Source organism: Callithrix jacchus, chromosome 5, assembly GCF_049354715.1.
Source record: "Callithrix jacchus isolate 240 chromosome 5, calJac240_pri, whole genome shotgun sequence".
NCBI classification, from domain to species: Eukaryota; Metazoa; Chordata; class Mammalia; order Primates; family Cebidae; genus Callithrix; species Callithrix jacchus.
Window position 1 is genome coordinate 21618544 of NC_133506.1, and position 21801 is coordinate 21640344.

Sequence of the window (21801 nt, forward strand, 5' to 3'; positions counted from 1 at the left end):
GAGCCCTAGCCAAGGACCATGCTCTTCCCCTAGCACTTCCCTTCCCAGCACTCCCATATCACTTAGAACCAACCTCTGATTATATAGGCAAAAAACCCCCCAAAAACAAAAAACAAAACCATGGTTCTAGTGAATACCCTGAGAACCACAAATAAAATATGCATCAATGAATTATACTGACATTATAGGAAGATATGCAAATGTACTATTTCTATGGAATGAATGCTCTGGGGACAATGACTCATGCTATACATTGTGGAATCATGAATTTCAGCAATTTCGTTTTTCTGTGTTTTACATTAAAATAGCAGAGAAAGAGTACATGTTTAGAAAACTATTTCTTAGTGATCTGTTAGACACATGCCAGAATGTCTAATGTTTTTCACATGTGGTTCAACTGAGCCTGTAAGGTTTGATAATACACAATTCTGAATTAAAGGAGTGTCTCTAAATTTAGTAATACTTTTCATGTCCACTTTAAGATCAATTATTCCAACCATTATGGTTTAGGAAAATGGGCTGGTTAAATAAAGTGAGTGAAATAAGCAGCGCAGCTCACAAAGAAAGGACGTGATCTGAGAGAAATGGGACTAGTCTTCCCTTTCTCAAGTCCATCCTCAATAGCCATCAGCATCATATAAACTAAAATTTTATATAATCTTATTTAATCTTAATGTAAGATGAAATCTGACCTTTCATAAGCCCCACTGCCTCTACAGAATGAAGTCTACACTTCTTAATATGATGTACAAAGTTCCTGATCTAGCCACTGCCTGCTTTTATAGCTTTTTTATATTTAATAACTTTTTTGCTTTCCCTCTCTGTCTACTACTTTTAGCCACCCAAACTGCTAATATTCCCTTCCAATGTCCTTTTCTTTCTTAGCCCTTTGTTTTTGTTAGGCTGACTTTTCTTTTTTTTCTTGAGATTTTTTTTTATACCAACATTTCTTGATCTCATTTGTGGATTGTTTTAAGTATCAGTGTATTGTTCAGAAAACAGACATGAACCATTGATTAGGTTGGGTGGGGCTCTCTTCTTTGATCCAATAATAATAGAATAGCCAACACTTAAAGAGTGATGTGACAGGCTCTTGATACATCCCATATGTGCAAGTTATCTAATTTGACCCCTATGCCCACCCTATGGAGGTAGGTATATGAGGCTGGGTCTTATATAATAATAACTAGAGCACAGATTGGGTACTGGTTTTGTAGTATCTTTTCCTCCCATTCCTTTATCCCTATATCTGTATGTATAACTAGGTCCAGAGGTAGGTAAACCTTGATTAGTTCATTCACTTCTCATTTTCAGTGATTGCCCAGGAAAGGGCACAGGATTCAGTTGTGTCAAGAGATCACTAGGGCAACTATTAGGTATGTTGCCTTTACCTAGAAAGATGAGATTGTCTCTATGAGAGCATATTGTACACTGAAAAAGCCATTAGGCTAGTTTTAGGCTGCAAGTAACAGGAAACCCAAAAGATTAAACAACAAGATTTATTATCTCACATCACAAGTAGTTCAGAGATAAGGCAATTCTAGGATTAGTTAATTCATTAGTTAATAACAATAAATGTATAATTAAGGATCCAGCTCTTTTCATCTTTCTGCTCTGCCACACTTAGTGTATTGGCTTTTGTCTTCAAGCTTTTCATTTCGTGCTTAGGCCACCTCATTACATAGCATTTACAGACCAGGAAAGGCTCCTCATCGTGTCCTCTTTAAAGCATAAAATAAAAATTCGCACACACCTCCAATAAAACTTTCTGTTTTGATCCATAAGCTAGAACTGCATCTCTTGCTCATTCCTGAGCAGTCAGTGAAAGTGGAAGTGAAATGACGTGATTGCTAAGACTGATCAAGATTTACTCCTTAGGAGGATTGAGTTTCCTAGAGGCACATAGTCATTCAATGTTTGAATGAAATTGGGATTCTGGTACAGGAAGAAGGGGCTAGGACATGTCTTTGTATTAACTAGTGGTACCTGCCACAGCACTATACAAATACAAGCTCTCATTTTTAATATTGGTATATCCATGTTTAGTATATGGCAGTGGTTTCAGAAAGATTCATTTGTGAGATAATTTTTAAGCAAAGAGGGTAATCATGTTTTCTTTCCCATGTTTTAGATTGGCTTGCCTCAGAAGCACATCCTAGAACAACTATTTGAGTGCAAGTAGTGATTTGGAAGGTAGAGGAGGAGCGGAAGTGATACAAGGATACAGGGAAGAGAATGGACTATCATTGGGTGACTGAAGCTTATTGCCGTAGGGGCGCTCTGAGAAATGGTACAGAATTACATGCAGTTATCCCTCAGAAGGAGGAAGGGAGCTGGAGTATTTGTACCCCAACTTTTCTCAGTTATCTGTTGAGAAACTCAGGAAGTGTGTTAATATTCCCAAGGCCCTTGTGATACGTCATTTTGCAGCTTGTGGGGAAGCTTTCAGGCAAAGAGATATAGATATTGGAAGCTAAAAGTCCCAGGGATCTGATAAGGCTCAGGGGATGTGAGACCAGCAGCAACTGCCACATTCCTTTATGTCCATAACACAAAATCAAGAAATGTCACAGAGCCTGCAAAGGCATTGAGATTTGTTTTGTCTAAAAGAGAAAGAAGCACTTCCATGTTTTTATTGAACTCTCAAATGGGGTACTTTCTAAAACTGTATGATTCATGTATGTATTGTAGCCAGTTATTTCCCTGCAAACTACTTACATTCATATGTTCTGTTAGGAAAAGATCTGATTTTAATAACACTAAAAAATACAATACAAATGCAGGATTTATATTGATGCTTACTGAGAGTAGCTTAAAGGTCGAAACCTTATATTTAACCTATTAGCTCTAATTGTTAGTGGAGTACATTTTAATGTTACAGAGTTGGTTAAACTGATGGTATCCTTCCACCTTCCAAGATGATTAAGAGCACTGAAAAATAATTTATCTTAAAAATTTAAGTGTATGTTTAATTTTCTTATTTATGCCATATATAACAGAATGGCAATTACTTATTAAGTCCTAAGAGAATCATTGTTCAAAGCTGTACAGTGTGCTTCATTTAACTCCTATAAATATCACATTCTAGAGACATAAACTTGTGCAGTCAGTAGCAAAAGGTGGTTGTTAATAATCTGTTAGTCACTTTGTACACTCAACTGGCCAAGTATTTTCTCCACTTGTTCTTTTGTTATTTTCTCTTTTATTGTCCCAAGAAAACAAAGCAATTAGCCAAAATTATATGACCGTCTCTGGAAATAATTTTATTTTCCATTTGTACTTTGGGGCAGGGAAGGTAGGAGGAGGAGGGATGGAAATAATTTGTCAAAAATTGAGGCAGGTGTAGTAGATTGAAATAGTAGGCTCTCATAACATATGTCCATGTCCTAACCTCTGGAACCTGTGAATGCGACCTTATTTGGAGAAATGGTCTTTACATATACAATTAAGGATCTCAAGAGAAAATCTTCCTGGATTTAGGGTGGGCTTAAAGTCAGATGTAGATTTGAAATACAGGGATACAGAGGGAAGGTCAGAGGGATACTGGAGACACAGGGACACCTCGAGGAAGAGACCATGTGAATGGATACAGAGATTGAAGTCATGTGGCCTCAAGCAAAGGGATGCCTGGAGTGACCAGAAGCTGGCATTAGCAAGGAAGATTCTTCCCTAGCACCTTCTAAGAACAAATGTATGTTGTTTCAAGCCACCAATTGTGTGGTAATTTGTTACAGAAACCCAAGAAAACTTATATAGCAGGTATTTTTGTTGGTGGTAGTAGTGATAATGGGAGTAACTTTCAGCCTCCAATTTTATGGTTTACCAAATGTTCTCATCTTTGATTTTCAGAGTCAAATGGCAAGCCAAATGATTCAAAGAAATTAAATTTCCTGCCCTAGCTATAGCCATAAACACTCCAGTATCTCAGACACAGAGCCACTGGCCCATAAGATGCTACCTTGGGGAAGGGAAGGTTAAGGAGCTTCCTCAAGCCTCTAAGGTGTAACAGATTCTGGTGGAAAGTTTTTTCTCCTCACCCCATATTTCCTCTTCTAAAGCCAGCCTTATAAAAGCTCATTAAATGTTCCCTCAGCCAGCACTCTGTGTTCACTGTGTGGACACATTCCAATGAGTTTTGTTTTTTTCTTTACCATATGGTGATTTCTATTTGTACTCACTCTAGATTCATTCATTTCTTTATTAAATGCACGTTTACTTCATACTTCCCAAAGACCTAACCTATGTATATACTGAGGGACAGGAGCAGTATAATGATTTTAATATCCAGGTTCTGAAGAAGCATAGCTTTCACATTTTGTGCACAAAACAATACTGTATAACTAATCGTTTGTAACACAAAATTTAAGGATGAAGTTGTGCAGTATTAAGACCCAGTACTTACTATTGCGTGATTGAGATCATTTATGGTCATTCAGTGTTTGAGCAGCTTGGTTTTCATTAGCAGTTCCCCACCCCTGCTTTGGTTAAGAGAGTGAATGCTTCAGATGTGGTGACTTGGACACCTGTTGTTCAAATATACAGCACTGGCAGTTTCTCAAAATGTCAATCACTTCATCTCTGCTTTAATTTACCACATATACTGCTCAGAGTGCTGAATTAATGATGTGAACTTGAAGTTTCAGGTCTTCAAGTGATCCCTGGGTGATGCATTGGGATTAGGTCTTTGTAGCAGAAATTACTGACATGTGTGCAGAGCTTTTTGTGTCTTGCTATTTTTTCAGCTTTGTATGAAGGGCCAAAAGATGAGAAGCCTTATTAAACCCAATTTATGAGAGTCTGTTGTTTTGGATTGAGCTCCTGCAACGAGGCCCATACCAGGCCAAACCAGAATGGAGTCACTCTTACTAGGTGCCACAGAACCAAACTGAATGGCCAGTTTTCAAAAAAAGCAGGAGATTTCACAGCAACCAATCAGAAAGGGCTCAGGCTACTTGAGCTGCATGATAAGGAGATTCTGTCTACTTTAACCTTATAAGGAAAGTAACTTTGAAATGACCAACCTGCTTTTTGTTCTTTGTTTCTTGTTCCTTATTTCTGCTTTCTTTAGCACTTTCTGTCTATAAAGTCAACACCTGCTGCTCAGCACATCAGAACTCCCTGTATTTTGGAGACAGGAAGCTGCTCAATTAATGAATCACTAACAAAAGCCAGCTCTATCTTTAAACCTCAGTTTGTTAAAATTTAGTTTTTGACAAGCTTTAAGAAGCATATAGCCACATTACTTACGATTATACATTTTTAGATTATTTCTTAACTGTGAAGATTCTCAAAAATGTTTAGGAAATAAATGACTGCTAGATTTAGGTTTATGGTGTACTAAGTGGTGAACCATTTGATCTTGAAAACAAAAGACAATGAAAAGTAACACAATTGCACTCATTCCTGATTTCTAAGCATCTGGTCATACTAAAAAATTCTCTTTTTAACTTTTAACTCTAAATAGCATATGGTTTTAAATTCTCATATACTATTATATACATCATTTACTACAATAATTAATCATTTTCTTTCTAAATATTTTCATTGGGATCACTAGTAAAGTCATATTTTGCCTTATTCACAATCCAGGTAAAGAATTTGAGAGCCTTCTTACCTGTGTTTGGATATTCATTTTTTGGATATACTTTAATATGTCCATATATATATATATGATAGCTTCAAGCAATAAAAACTTATTTAACTTGTTTAACTTAACAATTTTTCCATAAACCAATTTGATGGTCAATCCCTGTAATATTTAATTCTTCCTCTGCACATGATATGTTCTTGTTACAAGTCTTGCTGCTTATTTTCAAACAGATTCCAGTTCAAAGAGAAGGACATTTAGGCTCTAACTTTTAAAACCTAAATTATCAATTACCTGTGTGTTTCTAAAGGATGGTATGGAGATCCAGCTGTGAAAGCCTAAAACACAGAGAGGGTCACACCGTCAGATTTGAGCATTGCTTTATCTGGAAGGGTAATTTCATTTTCCTCAGTGTGAGTGGTGAACAAAGAGGAACTAAAGGTAGAGACCAGATGGAGAGCTGGGTCACCTTTCTGGGTCTTCTCGTATTTGAATTTTCTTTTTTTTTTTTTAGATGGAGTTTCGCTCGTTACCCAGGCTGGAGTGCAATGGCGCCATCTCGGCTCACCGCAACCTCCGCCTCTTGGGTTCAGGCAATTCTCCTGCCTCAGCCTCCTGATAGCTGGGATTACAGGCATGAGCCACCATGCCCAGCTAATTTTTTTTGTATTTTTAGTAGAGATGGGGTTTCACGTATTTGGATTTTTATTCTTTGACTCAAGTTTTATTTCAGATGTGGTAAACTTTAAGTAAGAAAGGAGGATACGCTAAGATTCAAATGTAAATATGTAATATATTCTTACTTTTACCCATGCTTCTGTTTTCCTCCATTAGTATAAATATTGACTTAAATATAGAAGAGAAACATAGAAGAGAAATAATTGTTTCTACTTAATAAAGTGTGTTATATATAAATGGAGAAACAATGAATATTCTCGTTGATCAAAAGCATCTTCAAATACAGATGTATTTTAGAAGGGAACGGAGATTGCGTTATGTTTAGCACTTCAGTATACATTTATTGAGCATCTACTTTGTGTCAGATCCTCAGAGTCTAAAAATAGTTTTAAAATAATTTCTTCATTCTTAAGGGGCTTAATATTAATTGGTGTGGAGTAGGGGAAGGATAGTGTTAGAACTGAAAAATAAAAGGCAATTACTAAAGAGAACTATGAAATATATTATTGTCCCTGGAGACAGACTTAGGGGCAATAGATAAAAGAGGCAAGGAGAGAGATTTTGATTTATTACCAGAATAAGCTTGATAATGACCCAAGCATAAAAAAACAATAGAACAACCCTCTCTTTTAGGAGCTGGTGAGCACTTTGTAACTTAGAAATATCTGTGAAGAAAATGAATGCTTTTATCTGAGTGGTTTAGAGGATTGAAGGAACTGCCAAGATTCCTTTGGAATTTAAGATTGTACTTTTGAATCGGTTAGGCATCGTTATAAGAGTTATCCTTTTCTCCTAGAAGTTCTGCCAAGGACTTGGGTGGACATTGTGTTGGTTAGGTAGCTAGGAGGTTGTGGTTGAATAACTGTTAAAGTCTTGGGTATATAGTGAAGAAGAAAAAGCAGGGCAGAATTAATTATGCTTCAAGGTCTCCTAGTATCTTCCCTTAGCTGCCGTGATTTTACCAGGACCCTCACTTTCCTTGAATTAGATGGTGACGTGGTACTGAAGTGACTTGTACCAACAGGCTTAAGCATGAGAACTAACCTGATCATATTATATCCTAAGAAGGTATTCTAGAATTGAATTTGTAGAAGATTTCATTGGTACTTCAGGTATATATTTTGAGATTCAAGTATTGAAGTTAGTGCTAATGTAATTCACTTCATTTATGGAGTATTTTTTACCTTATTAGAACCTATAAAATAATTTTGATCTGATGGAAACAGTCCTCTTGGTTATTGGAGGGAAATGTATCATGGTTTAACTAACTAACTAAATAAATAAAGAAGCTGGGGCATGACAACTCTTAGAAGTAAAAACTTTTGAACTATTAGTCATTGGGAAAAATTATGAAACTGTCTCTACAGTTTCATAAAGATGTCACAAAGAACTGTCCCATGATACCCAACAACATATATACATGTGTGTATATATATACATATACACACACATATATATGTGCACAGCTTTGACTTCCAGTGATCAACATTTAATATAAAATAATTCTCTGTTATAATTATTCTTAAAAATGCATTCTCCATTAACATAAGTAGAATTTTGACTAGCCAATACTTTGAACTTTCCTGTCTTAAGTGGAGGGTTTTACTGGGTACAGAAAAACAAGGAAAATCCATAGCCTGAACAGAAGAGAAATGAGCTTAGTATTATATTATACTTGAGGAAGAATAAAGAATAATATATGAGAGTTGGAGGTATAGCAAACATACCTGAAATAGTCGGCAATTATTGATTTTATTCTCTTCGGGGACAGTTCATCTTTATAAATAAGTATTAACATGGTTAAATGCAAGCAATCTTTAAGAGAAAATGATAATAAGAGATTATTTTTATCTTTGAACAGAATCTGACTTCACCGGGCTTAAACCCAATGGGTAACCAATTAGTGTGTATGTATGTATGTGTGTGTGTGTGTGTGGGGGGGTGTGGGTGTGTGTGCCTGCATGTGTGAGTGTGTTTATGGATGCATTAAGTCACATTTTTTATATTTGTTCCACTTTTGATTGAAGGCAGATATTGCTGGAGAACAGATCTATTTGTGAGACCTTATTGGGAACGTCCAAATTGGCAAAATGACTTGGTGCCCATCTGCAGTAAATTAAGATGTACATCTGACTAGGTTGGGGCTTCATGCCAGTGCCTGTCTCAACATGTTCAGTTTTTAACTGAATTCTGTCAAAATTCCGAGTCAGATAATAATTAATGCCACAGACATTTAGTGCATCTTTATTAAGCAAGTGTTGGTCTCTGTGACTGTAGGTTTAGTCAGAAGGGGTCAGGGTGGCTTCCTGGCCATGATATTAGCCTTGAGCTCCCCCTACTCCCTGCAACCCCCTTCCTTCTGTTTTCTGTTCACTTTCATTCTACATTGGAATTGATTATTGGGATAGTGGTTGGAAAATGTTGCTTCTCTATGGAAGAAAGCTCACATGAGGGCTAATGCTGTTTGAAAGCATTATATGGTGTCCTAGTTAGGATTCTTCCAAAAGCAAAACCTGACACAGTGACTCAGATATGACAGTTTATTTGATAAGTAGTTCCAGGAAATAAGAATGAGGGAAAGGAGAATCTGGTAGCTTAAAAAAAAAACAGATTTTAATGAGCAGATTAAGGATAAGGGTAACTAGGACTCAGTCCTGCTATAGATCTTGGATAAAATAGCCTCAGAATTGTGTATACCTGGGGACAGGGAAGTTGAGTATTCACTGGCCCCATCCTTCATTGTTGGTGGTTTCTCTTGGGGATGTTTAATCTCTGGCATTTCCAGGCTGCCATGAACATAGGCTGAGCAGGTGGAGAGGCAGAAAGACACAAGTGCTTTAGGGTGGCGAGCTGTTGGTGTGTATAGGAACCAGATGGTTTCACGTGAACTCAGAGGTGAGCTAAGAGGAGGTGAAGCAGGGCATCACCGATGGAAGTTCCATGTGGTTTCTATTGAAAAGGAACTTCAGGGCTCTATTAATGTATAGAATGTCTACTTCTGTTTTCTCCAGCTCATCTACTTGTCTCAAACCAACTAAATAACCAAGGAAGTGGCACCAGTGGTTCATCCTGCTCATTTTCCAGCATAGTCTGAAGGTAGACGGTTCTCATACTTTGTCCGTTTTAGACAATCTTCCTCAGGATACAGATGGCAGGAAATAGGAGCCTCTCAGAAATCTGATACAGCTCCTTACTAGGCCTCTATTGTCAGTTTCTTTGTTTCTCCTCAAACCTGGATCTCAAAATACCATGTGCTTAATTGACATAATAGCAATTGTAGTGCTGTTACTATTTGCTATCTTTTCTCTTGTAGCTTACCGTGTTCCCAACATTATTTTAAGCACTATTCTGTGTGAATAATCAGAACAATCCCATGAAGGGGATACCATAATATAATGATCCCATGTTAAAATATGAAAAGAAAGTGAGGTAGAGAACAATTACTTGTCCAAGGTCTCGACCCTGGTAGGAGGTGGCGCATATGGCCTGAGTAAGCTGTCTAGAGTCCCTTGTACATTGAGACAAACCCGCCCTTTCTCAGCACTAAACCCAACTCTTGGCTCCAGGGCAGGATTAGAATATCCCTGGTCCTCATGCCAGAAGGCTTGTGAATCAAAGGCTGGAGCAATGGAGGAGAGATGGCAACTTACTGTCACAAGTCTTCCCTCTGTTACACTTCCTCTCTTCAGTCCGTTCTCCATGCAGCATCTGAAATGATATTTAATATACAGAAATCAGATCACACTACACCCCTGCCTAACACTCTCTAATGAGTCCTACTGCACTTAGAGAAAAATCCACAATTTGCTCAGCTGCTATGAGCCTGCTCTTGCTTGTCTTCTAGTCCTCACCTCCCACCGCTCTACGCATGACTCTCTCAGCTCTAACCATGCCAGCCTTCTTTCTATTCCAGGCACATAGGAACTGATACCCACCTCAGGCCATGACTGTATCCCACTCACTGCTTTGTGCATCGTCACCTCACTGTTCCCTTGTTATCATTCAGATGTCAGCTCAGATGCTGCCTTCTCAGACAGGCCTCTGCTGACAGCCCCACTCCCTTCCTCCAGACATCTTATTCTGTTGCCCTCTTCTGTTTTCCTTATACCATGCATCCCAATCTGAAAAAGCTTCCCATTTATTTTTGAGCCTACATGTTTATTATCTCTCTCTGTGCTCCCTCCAACTCAGCCTTCAAATGTAAGCTCCATGACAGTAAGGACTTTGTGTGTTCTGTTTCACTGGTGTGTCCCTAGTGGCTAGAACTTCCTGGCACATAATGAGTATTCAGTAACCATTTCACGTATGACTGGCTAACTGATGAGTAAGGAACTGAGTGAATGAATGAACAACGGATTAAAAATTTAGTTACTTTATCTTAGAAAAAATTTGGCAATACTAGAAATCAAGACCTTTCTCTGTCCAGCTTATACAACTCTGTTCAAAATTATCTCAATTGCATATAATATTTTGAGCTAAAAACATTTTTCTTTTTAAAATCTCATTCTTTTATTTAGGGGAGGAAAGGGCGTATCAATTGTTTCCTGAAGAAAGTACCCACATAAACAAGTTGACACATCTTTTAGCTTTTCTGACCAAGTTTTGATAATCATACATAGAATTTAGTCAAGGGCCATCCTCCCTTAACTCCTGCTTTTCTAGTGGGAGATGTAGCAGGGAGGTGGTGGTAGAAGAAGGGAGAGTATTGGGGGAGTGAGGGAAGGACCTGTGTGAAGAGGATTTGATTTGACCATTTAGGGAAGGGGGACAATATGAAGGCCCTGAAAACCAGCTCTTAATGATCAGGCTCATTTCTGTACAGGTAAATATATCAGCACTCATGGCACTAAAGCTGTTTTAAAAAAATGCTTCCTCAAACAAAGTAGTTACTTCTAAGTTTCCCTAGGGAATAACTTCAAAAAAAAAAACAAAACAAGATACATTCAACATACATACCATAAATCCTCTATTTTTGATAAGCACTGAGAACTCAAAAATAATGCTGCTAATGTATAGATAGTTTACTTAGTTTCCTTCAGAGACATTGAGAACTTAGGTCTTGCCTCGCTTTGTACCCAAATACAGAGGTGATGAATTCTGATAAGGGTGTGAATCACATTTTTCCCCACTGGTTAGTAGAGTAGAGAGGTAGATTGGGAGGAAAAGATGTAATGGCAGCTGTGGCCAGTTTCTGACTGCTAAGCAAATCTGTTTCACGTGTGAACATCTTGGGCTCGTTTACATTTTGAGATTGTTTTACTCTTCTTTTAAAGGTCCTGATAGTTTCGTAACTCACAGAGAATTATGGTTTCGTTTCACTTACCAGTAATATTGTAAATATATTCACATACATTTTAAAAGACATTATGGCAATGTCCTTAATTAATAACATAGCCATTGTTTTAAAAAGAGTCCCAATTTATTAAAAATAAAACTATAAAACCAAATCTGATGGGATAACATCTTCACATTGCCCTTGTTTGCTTCAGGATGTTTCCAAGTTTATCATGTCTGTGAACTCAGTTACGTTTACTACCCCAGATGGTTTTTTACCACATGAGCAATTAATATAATTGGAAACTATGAAGTATTTATGTCAAGGCAAGAAGCAGTAGCAGCTTCAGTGTGGTGACTTTGCAGGCAGGCAAACATATTTCACTGTGTGCTTCCAACCTAACCCTTCCCCTGCCCTTCCCCTTCTATTTTTATATTAAACAGAAAAAGAGAGTTCACAAAGGCACTCAGAAATTGGCAGTTTCTTTCAAAATGTGGTATATTTCTAATTTCCATATATTTCCTTCAAGTGAAATGGCCCTGGGAGCACAATTACCTTCAATCTTGACAGGTATAAAAAGGCAAATTCTGCCAGTCTCTGATTGAAATGTTAGATCGACTTTTCAGAAACTGGAATGATGGGTGACAAAAGACAGTGATGTTGCTGGGTCAGGTGAAGATGTTGCCATAATCCCTTTTACCCATTTTGAGCTTCTGAGCAAGAAAATCCTATGTCGAGGTACATTAGCACCACCTGCGATCAGCACCTTTAGAGGGCCTGGCAACAGAGAGGTCCTTTAACTCTCATAACCGTACTCTACATAGGAAAGGCTCAAGGAAAGAAAATCAGGCATAATCTCTGAAGACTGTATAATGAGCTCCTGTTCTCATTCTTCATGTAGATTCCATTTTTCTGTATGAAAATGGTCTGCTAACTGTCCATAATTAGCCCCATCTTACTTACCTGGCAATACTCTAGTACTTATGAATTCTATTGGTAGGGGATATCTTTATGTAGTGAATGCATTCTACAAAGAGTGTACATCAAAAGTTGTAAATCCTATTACATCTTAATTACAGAATTGATCCCTCTGAATAATAAGCTTGTAATAAAGACTTGCTAGGGTTTTATACCCTTAAATTCCAAATAGTGTGTTTGCTCTATCACTCTTGATTGGTATATACTTTATGTGACAATAGGTACTCTAAAAGGGGAGCATGTATATATTAACTTGCATTTGGTGACATACTTTTTAGAGGTGCCTTTAAGGTCTTCCCATTTAGTCTGGGAAGTTCTGTCTGCATGGATCTCTCCTCCTTGGGATATTTTTAGTGCTCTCTCTTGTTTCTTCTTTTTTAATCTCCCTTCAGAGTCCATCTTGTTGGGAAAGTGTTCTCTGACCATCTCATATATACCTCCCACTCATATACCATGCTTTACTTCGCTCCTATTATAATCGCAAGGCATGTTATGAACTTATTGTCTATCTTCTCTGAACGAAACTCTATGAAACCAGAGTTTTTCTTTTACTTACTGTTATATCTTCAGACCTAGGACAGTGCCTAGCACATGTATACACAGTTCACAGTGCATGCACACACACACACACACACACACACACCCAGTGCCTAGCACATGTATACATAGCACACACACACACACACACACACACACACACAATAATGAATGCATGAATACATGAACAAAATGCTGTGCTTGAGAAGGAAGGGAGTCTATAAAACCCCCGTTATTGCCTGCTTCATTTTGTATGGGTATGTTTCCTGAGGAGAAAGAGATATATTAGTGTTTACTTCTAGTTTTTATGTTTATCTGTTATAATAGCATATGGTATATCTGGTATATCTAACTGCTCAAGTCTTAAATGTCTTAAAAATACTTATTAATAGATCCTTTAAATCATATGATTCTAAGATTCATCTGTTGACTCAGAATACGATCTGATCATCATACTACTACAGGAAACCACAAGTCATCAAATGACATGACACTCAAAACTACCGAATGTAATCTGGGAGACCTACAGGCTCAATTTTACTAAACTGCATAATGTTTTAAAAATGTATACTTCCATTGTTAACATTTGAGAAATTCAATATATTACACTTAAATATCTGGATTCCCAGCCTTTCTTGAATAGCCTGAAGGTTTGCTGACACGAGACACTGATTCTTGGATGGCATCAGTTAGCTGGAGCTGAATGTTGATATATTGACCACAGTTGCCATCTTTTTGTCTTTTCCTCACTTCACTCCTCTGTATATTTTGCCAATATGGCACTGTCAATGCTTGGTATAATATCCCTGTTCTAAATCAAGCTAATCCATAGTTATCACTTTATATGCTGCTCTTTATTTTCTGAGATGCAGTTGAAAATATTAATTGAGGTTAAGGGAAAACTGTGTCCTTTGTTTCACTTTAAACATAATAAACATTTCGGATTAGAGAAAAGGGAGCTTATATTAAGTGTTTATTTTCCTCAAAATAATCTGTAGCTGAATATTCTATATACTGATTGGAGTTTGGGTGTTCACAAATACACATATTTATCAAAATTCAATGAATGAATATTTAAGATTTGTGCATTTCATTGTATGTAAATTTAATGTAAAGTGGAAGCAAATGTTGAACTATAATTAATCATATGCATGCAGAAGTATTTCAAGATAATTTTTCTGTGTCTGAAAATTTCTTTGAAATGTACCAAAGCCAGATGGATTAACCAATGGACTCAAGGATGGTTAAATTAATAGATATGTGATAAAAGAAGCATAATAGAATAGTCATGGGAGAATCCAGGTGGTGGGTACATGGGATTTTACTCTACGGTTCTTTCAACTTTGCTGCATAATTGAAAATTTTTATAATAGGATATAGGGTAAAATAATCTGCAATTAAATATAATTTTTATACTGTTTTTGCTTTTTGGAAAGTTTTTTCAAATTAAATGTACAATTTTATATAATGAATTAATGAAATAGTAAATTACTATAATTTTTAGATTCTGCCTCTGTAGGTTTAATTTTAAAATAATCTTTTATTTTAAAACAACCAATTGTGATTTGGAAATGTAATTATGGGGTTTTAAAACTTTTCTATAGAAAATTGTCCCTTTGTACCTCGTTTTCTTTCTCTTTCCTATACAATAGTCACCCTTGTTCTCAGAGAATATGTTTCAAGACTCCTAGTGGATGCCAGAAACCACAGATAGTACCAAACCCAATATATATGTTTTTTTTTTTTCCCAACTGATGACCTAAGTGACTAATGGACTGGTAGTGTATACAGAGTGGACATGCTGGACGAAGTGATGATTCAAATACCATGCAGGACAGAACAGAACAGCATGAGATTTATAACTAGTTAGGACAGCATGCAATTTATAACTATATCTTCACACAACCAGTCTCTCAAATAATGTTCTCTGGTCTCTTTAAGTTTTACATCTTTTAAGCTTTTATATGTAGGGAATTAATTTTAACTGGCTATGGCTTTACTCTATACTTTGTAAGATGAAGCCTTTTAGGATTTTAATGTTTTATTCATACATAGTTTTTAAAATAATTGGCATATCGATATAATTAAAAGTTCTGTTTTTCTCTCATGGGCCATTTCTTCTATACATTTAGAAACTTACATTTTACAGTTATAAATAGGAGGTTGTAGAACTATTAAAAACAACTTAATTGTAAATACAGATGCTCCTCAACTTGCAATGATATATCAGGTTATATCCTGATAGTCATAAACTGAAAATATCATTAAGTCAAAAATACACTGGCTACAACTAGCCTACAAATATCATAGTTTAGCCTAGCCTACCTCTAATATGCTCAGAATGCTTACATTAGCTTACAGTTGGGCAAAATCATCAAACACAATGCCTATTTTACAATATCATATTGAGCATCTCTTATAATTTATCATACTGAAAGTGAAAAACAGAACAACTATATGGGTACTCAAGTATTGTTTCTATTGAATGCATATTACTTTACCACCATCACAAATTGAAATAAGCCAAACCATCTTAACTCAGGGACTATCTGGGTACTAAAGAACTTACGTAACCAAATGCCACTTGTTCCCCCAAAACTTATGGAAATAAAAATTTTTTAAAAAATAAATGAAATGGCAAGACGTTGTAGGAAATGCTTCAGCTCCCAGCCCCAAGCAACAGTTTTGACCATTTGATTAAAGAATGTGTGTCAGGTGGAAATATTTGGATTATTAATGGGCAGATTATTAACCCTTTAAGAAAATATTTTCATTCCTTTTGGAAAATAAACCCACCACCTATTCTTTGGAAGAGTCAGCAATATTTCCAGTGGAATATCTCCAGTAACATAAAGCAGAGCTATGCTGTAACTCTTAGAATTCTGAACTCCAGAACTTCCTTCCCAATCACTTTAATCTATTTTGAGATAGTATTATATCAAAACACCATTTACATTACAATATCAGATGTCTTTGAAGCACTATCTTTTGCTCTATGGTTAATACTTAGGGAAGATCATGCACTTCATTTCTCCTCATTTTCTAAGATTTCTCTTTCCTATCAGTCTCCTTTGCATCCAGATTACATCTTATCAAAATGAATTTCCCCCAAACATGTTCATATCATTACAATTTAGTAGAACTCAAGTCAGTCAAGTCAACTAATATTCACTAAATGTTTATTTGTCTGGCTTCTTCCTGGGAATCCAGACCCAAGTAAGACATTATCCCTGCTCTTAAGGAAGTCTCCTGCTCCTATAAAAGGCTATTGTGACAAAAAGGAGACACTGCCAAACATTAGGTGGAGGAATGTTCCATTTGGAGATACTGTCCACTTTCTGATGACTCTTTCTGAAACCATTATTAGGTTGCCAAACATATTGTTGGATACTTATTATTAAGTAGCTGAAATAAAAATGATTCCTTCTGTTTTTTTTTTTTTTTTTTTTTTTTTTAGAAAATAGAGTAGGGCTCAGCATGTGAATTTTGTTTTTAAATTATTTTAATTTTATTTTTTATGGGTGGCAGCATAGTATGGTGGAATGAGCAAAATGAGTTTGAAATCAAACAAATTCTGTCTTCTAATCTTATTAACTCAGCAATCTAGATCTTGGCTATTTATTTAAATCTCCCATGCCTTTCTTTTTTCAGCTGTAAGGTATGGGTAATATAGCTGTCTATGTGAGAATTAAAATTTTAATAGAATAAATTTTTAATAGAATAATGAGTAAAAGTTTCAAGTCCATATGGTAGTAACCCAGTAAGGCAGTGCTCTTATTATTGTTGCCATGATGATAATGATGATGATGATGATGATGATGATGATGATGGTCATGATTTCCATTTGGGTTGCTTGTGAATCAAACCTGGAGACAAAGATTTTCCTATAAGTAGTTCATGTAAGAGGTAATATCAAGGAACACTGATAGAGGAATGAAAAAGTAGGGCAGAGAAGGAAAAAAGCCAATAGGGAGGGCAACTGGAGCTCAATGACCCTGAGCATTCTGAGAGTCAAGTGTACAGAATTTCCCACTGAGAGATAAGGGAGCTGGAGTATTTATCCATCAACTCCTGCCAGTCATTAGTTGAGAGCTACTCTGTGAAGATATTAATTCCTTGGCATTTATAGCCTGCCACTTGTATAGGCAGAGTGGTCTTTGGCAGGCAGAGAAGCTTTCAGGCAATGAAATACAAGTGCGAACAGTTGGAAGTCAGCTTGGCCTGCCTGAAATGGTGAGAGCTGAGGGCATATGGGCGGAGCACTGATAGTATCTGTCCATATGATGATGATGATGAAGCCACTTGATGAAGATGGGAACGCTATATTCTCTCTCTGAGAAATCAAATATAAGTGTAGCTGATTAAATGTAGAGAGAAGCCTGTCTAGGAAAAACGACACTGTGGTCTCCGCCTACCCATACACACAATTTACCCTATAGAATTGAGATTATTCTTGCCCGGGCCAATGAATCATTTTTGGGCACAGAGTTCTGTGTAGTCTTCTGTCTGGTACCTGGATGGGTTCTGGGAATCTGTGGCTGTTCCTTGGATCTGGGAGTCCAGATTTCATTCCTGTGAACTCACTTCCTAAAGCAGCGTGCACTTAGCAGCCTTGATCTCGGGTGATCTAGTCATTACAGCCTACAGGATCCCTTAACAGTTACGATTCAGCTGTAACCCAAAGGTAATGAGCAGAAGAAACAGCTCCACCAGTTCCTTGCTTTGTTTGAGGAGATTTTTTTTTTACCATCTTAGAATTTAATTACGGGATGTGGCTTCTGGGCAAGAAAGCAAGTGAGTTCTTCTTTCTGCATTTTGTTTTGTTCGTAATTGAATCATAGTAATTAAGTAATCATGCAGGGTGTAAGCAATAACTTTTATGAACATTAAGATAGTGCATTTCATAACATCTAAATGCTTTGTTTGTTAAAGTTCACTTTTGAGAAATTTTGATTGATGTCAGGAAAACACTATTAATTTGAAGGTGTGGAAGAGAGAGATAAGGTACCTCATTTAGAATTGTATATGTCAGGTAACTATTATCTTCGGGAAGCAGTGAAGGTGTCTTAGTTAATAAATCTCAGAAGCGATTCAAGCCATAAACCATTATTTACATATATGGGTGTGGAGATATTTGTATACATGTGCACATATATTATTTTAGCCGTGTTCTAGACACTTGACAAAGATGGGATTGCATTGACTGACTGCGTGGTAGTGTAAAAGAGAAAGTGTAAACTCTAATCAGTGTTTCATTTAAATTTATAAATGAACTCTATTTTTTATTTTGATGAATGGGAACAAATATTTAAGGTAATAAATATATTAGTTATAACTATGTTTAAGTAAGTCCAGGGAAGCAGATCTCCCTATTAATTTTCAAAGCATAAGATGCTATCATTCTACATTGTAGATATTAGAAACTGTTGAAACTCTCTGTAAATACACTAAAAATTTGTTGCAAATGGAAATATGAAGTAATTGCTAGAACTTTTCTTTGTATTGATAGCATCAAGTATGAAGGCTAGCTGTTTCAGTAGATAAAACCTAGTTATAGAAATACACGTGTGGTTGACTGGTATGTGCTTTGCCAAAAAAATCAAAGAAAGGATCCTCCAGGAGAAAAGAGAAGCACACATTTTGCAAATCTGCTTTTCAACAGTGATTAGAAGATGGGTGATATTTTGCTACTGTTCATAAGTGATTCTCCTAATATTTTGAGTGGTTCAAAAGAAAGAAGGGTCAATATCCATCATCTATTTTTAGGGAACATGTTTTAGGATTGTGGAGTAAAAAGATAGAGGCTACCTCTTTCTGTCCATATTTTCCACTTCTATGTCAGACAGATCCTGATCGTTATCCCTGTTTACCTCCTGCCTTGTTACTCAACTCTTCCCCCTTCCTGGATGGCTTCTCTTTCTTTTGATCCCAACTTTTCCTTCCTTTGATCTCAGCTAAAGTCCTTCAGCTAATCTACACTTACATCTTTTATTCTCTTAACTCTTATTGTCCATAGGGTCATAATTATACTTCTCAGAACTTGGGTATGCTCTAATCATTACGATTAATGGCCATCATTCCTAGCAAAAATGTGTGTTTATGGCAGCAATTACATTTTATGTATCTTTGGCTAGTCCTTGCACAGTGCTATCTTATTGTAGTATTCACCCAATATCTGTCTTTTCTCTTTTTTTTTTTTTCAAGATCTAAATACAATTGTATTTTTAAACGATGAGTCCAGGCTATACATAAAAATATCATCCTAATTTTCCCCTAATCTTCTAAAATGTCATGTAATTTTACCCCAACATATGCAGCCATCCAGACATTTTTAGGAAACTTTTGTGCATGATTGTCATTCCAAATTCCTGGCTTTTTGGGCTCAGTGACAATCAAAACTACCAAAAATGATAGTTCACTTGAATTCAGATGAGAGAGCCTGGCTTAATTAATCTCATAGGATGTAAGCTGTGCTGGATCGACTGGCTCCATGCAGGAAGGGCACATGAAAGATCTCATCAACCAGTTATCTATATGATCGTGGTGATAAATGTGCATGCATGGCAGAAACTGAATTGGGTTCCCATAAACAAAGTCCATCATACAGACCACATACTCCCAGATCTTTTTTTCTGGTCTGATCTATCTCCTTTGGAGCCATAAATTCCTTTAGGCAGATGTTATACAAAGCTTATTCTTTGAGCTGCCCTATTTTGCAAGCTGAGTCTGGCTAGGTGTTGGATGGTAGAGTGAAACTGAAACTTGTTCCAGATGCGGCAGCGGTGGCTCCTGATCTGGCTCTCTCCTTGCCAAAGCTAGCCTGGTGGGACTGAGACATGTGAAGCAGAGAGATGTCATCCGAGGGGTAGAATGATCAGACTGTGCTGTTATTGCTTCTTGAATCAGTTATCTGTTATTGCTCAAACCACTCCAAAACTTGGTGGCTTAAAACAACTTATTATTCCTTATGATCCTGTAGTTTGGTTGGGCTCAGCTGGGAGATTCTCCTCCTTGATTGTGTACCTGAGGTTACTCATACAGTTGCTTTCACGTGAGAACTTAAGATGGGCTGGAATGCCCAAATGGCTGCTATTCTTCCAGAGTCTCCTCTGTGTGGCTGTAATTATCCTGCAGTCTAGTGTGGACTTACAGCATGGTGGCTGGGCTCCAAGAGGGGGAAGTGAACTGCCAGTCCTCTTTAGGGATAGAGTAGTAGTTTCAGATATTACTTCCACTGCATTTGGTTGCTCAAAGGAAATCAAAAAACCTACTCAGAATTAAAGTGATGGTAAATAGACCACACCTCTTGATTAGAGGAGAGGCAAAGCCACAATGCAAAGGGGCTTGCCTAAAAAATTAGAGGAATTATGGGGGCAGCATTTGGAGGCTTGGCTTCTTCATACTTTGTGTCTGTCTTTCTCATAAAACTTTTATTTCTTCAGAGCAAGGGCTGTACCTTCTTTACATTTTTAGATTCAGAGTATGAAAAATATTTGCTGTTTCTTGAGTAAATGATTACTCCATGATAGTTTTATCTCTACCCCAACTGCCAATGATAAACTCAGATTTACTTTGAGAATACCGGTGTGAAACATTTCTACTATATCTTAATTTTTTTCAATCATTTTAACCTTTTATGTTTATCTTATAAATCTAAAGCTGTAAAATATACTTAGTTTGGTTTTTTTTAGATTAGAATACTAGCAATTCACTGGGAAGTGATCCCTGGAAATAGTATACAAACAGAGGAGTGGGGGAAGTAAGAAAGGGAATGGAGGAGGCTTAAAAAATGATGACAAACAGGAGGCTGAGGCAGGAGAATTGCCTGAACCCAGGAGGCGGAGGTTGCGGTGAGCCAAGATCGCGCCATTGCACTCCAGCCTGGGTAACAAGAGCAAAACTCCGTCTCAAAAAAAAAAAAAAAAAAAAAGGAAGAAAGGATGACAAACAGGTTAACCTGGAGCAACTAGCAGCTGTTTCTACTGGGGAACTCTGCACTTGCCCCAGAGCTATCTCACCTGAAGGATTAGAGCACTGGAGGACACGAATTTCCTGACAGTTATGGCGCTCTATGCCTACAGGCAAAGCCCACTCTAGTGGCCAGGGAGAGCCCTCAGGCAAAGAGACACTTGTGCTGGAAGTCAGACCAACAGCACTGAAATGGTCCAAGTCATGGGGATCTGGGCAGTGCACCAGCAACGATTGCCATGCACACCATTCTTGCGTGGGACAGTGTCGGAGAACAAACCACATTTGATTTCTTGGTGGGATCAAGTATCCAATGAATTTATAGGCCGAGCTAGAATCTGTATTTGGGGAGACAGGAAGAATTTCTCAAGAAGGTAGTTCACATGTTCTTTGACCCCTTCAAATGTTAATATCCTATTGTCATAACAAAATAATGAAATAGAAAAAATTAGACCTCAGAATACTCTATATGCCAGTTTTCTTAATTAAAATTATTAATGTGTTTTGTAAACTGTCTGTCTTAAATGTAAATCAGTCATATTTTTACATCAGGCATTTTCAGTTGTTTCAGCCTTGCTATAAAATTGATTGTCATGATTATTTTAATAATTTTTATGTGATTTCCTTTAATTGCACGGGGTAATTACGCATGGAAGATTATTTCTACTTAATTTTTTCAGATGTTTCCAAAGCAGAGTCAGAATTAATAAATTTTAGACCCCTGCCCAATCCATGATAATGAGGTAGGATTTAATCATTGATTCACTCAACATTTACC

The 21801-nt window shown here is 36.9% G+C and overlaps 1 protein-coding gene and 1 pseudogene across 6 annotated transcripts in view; one reads left to right on the forward strand and one right to left on the reverse strand.

The window, feature by feature from the left end:
- The window catches only part of MACROD2 (mono-ADP ribosylhydrolase 2), a 2068485-nt gene that overhangs the window by 542372 nt on the left and 1504312 nt on the right, over positions 1-21801 (forward strand). The gene's annotated exons all lie outside the window — the stretch shown is intronic.
- LOC108591534 (RING finger protein 11 pseudogene) lies at positions 19500-19926 on the reverse strand (annotated as a pseudogene).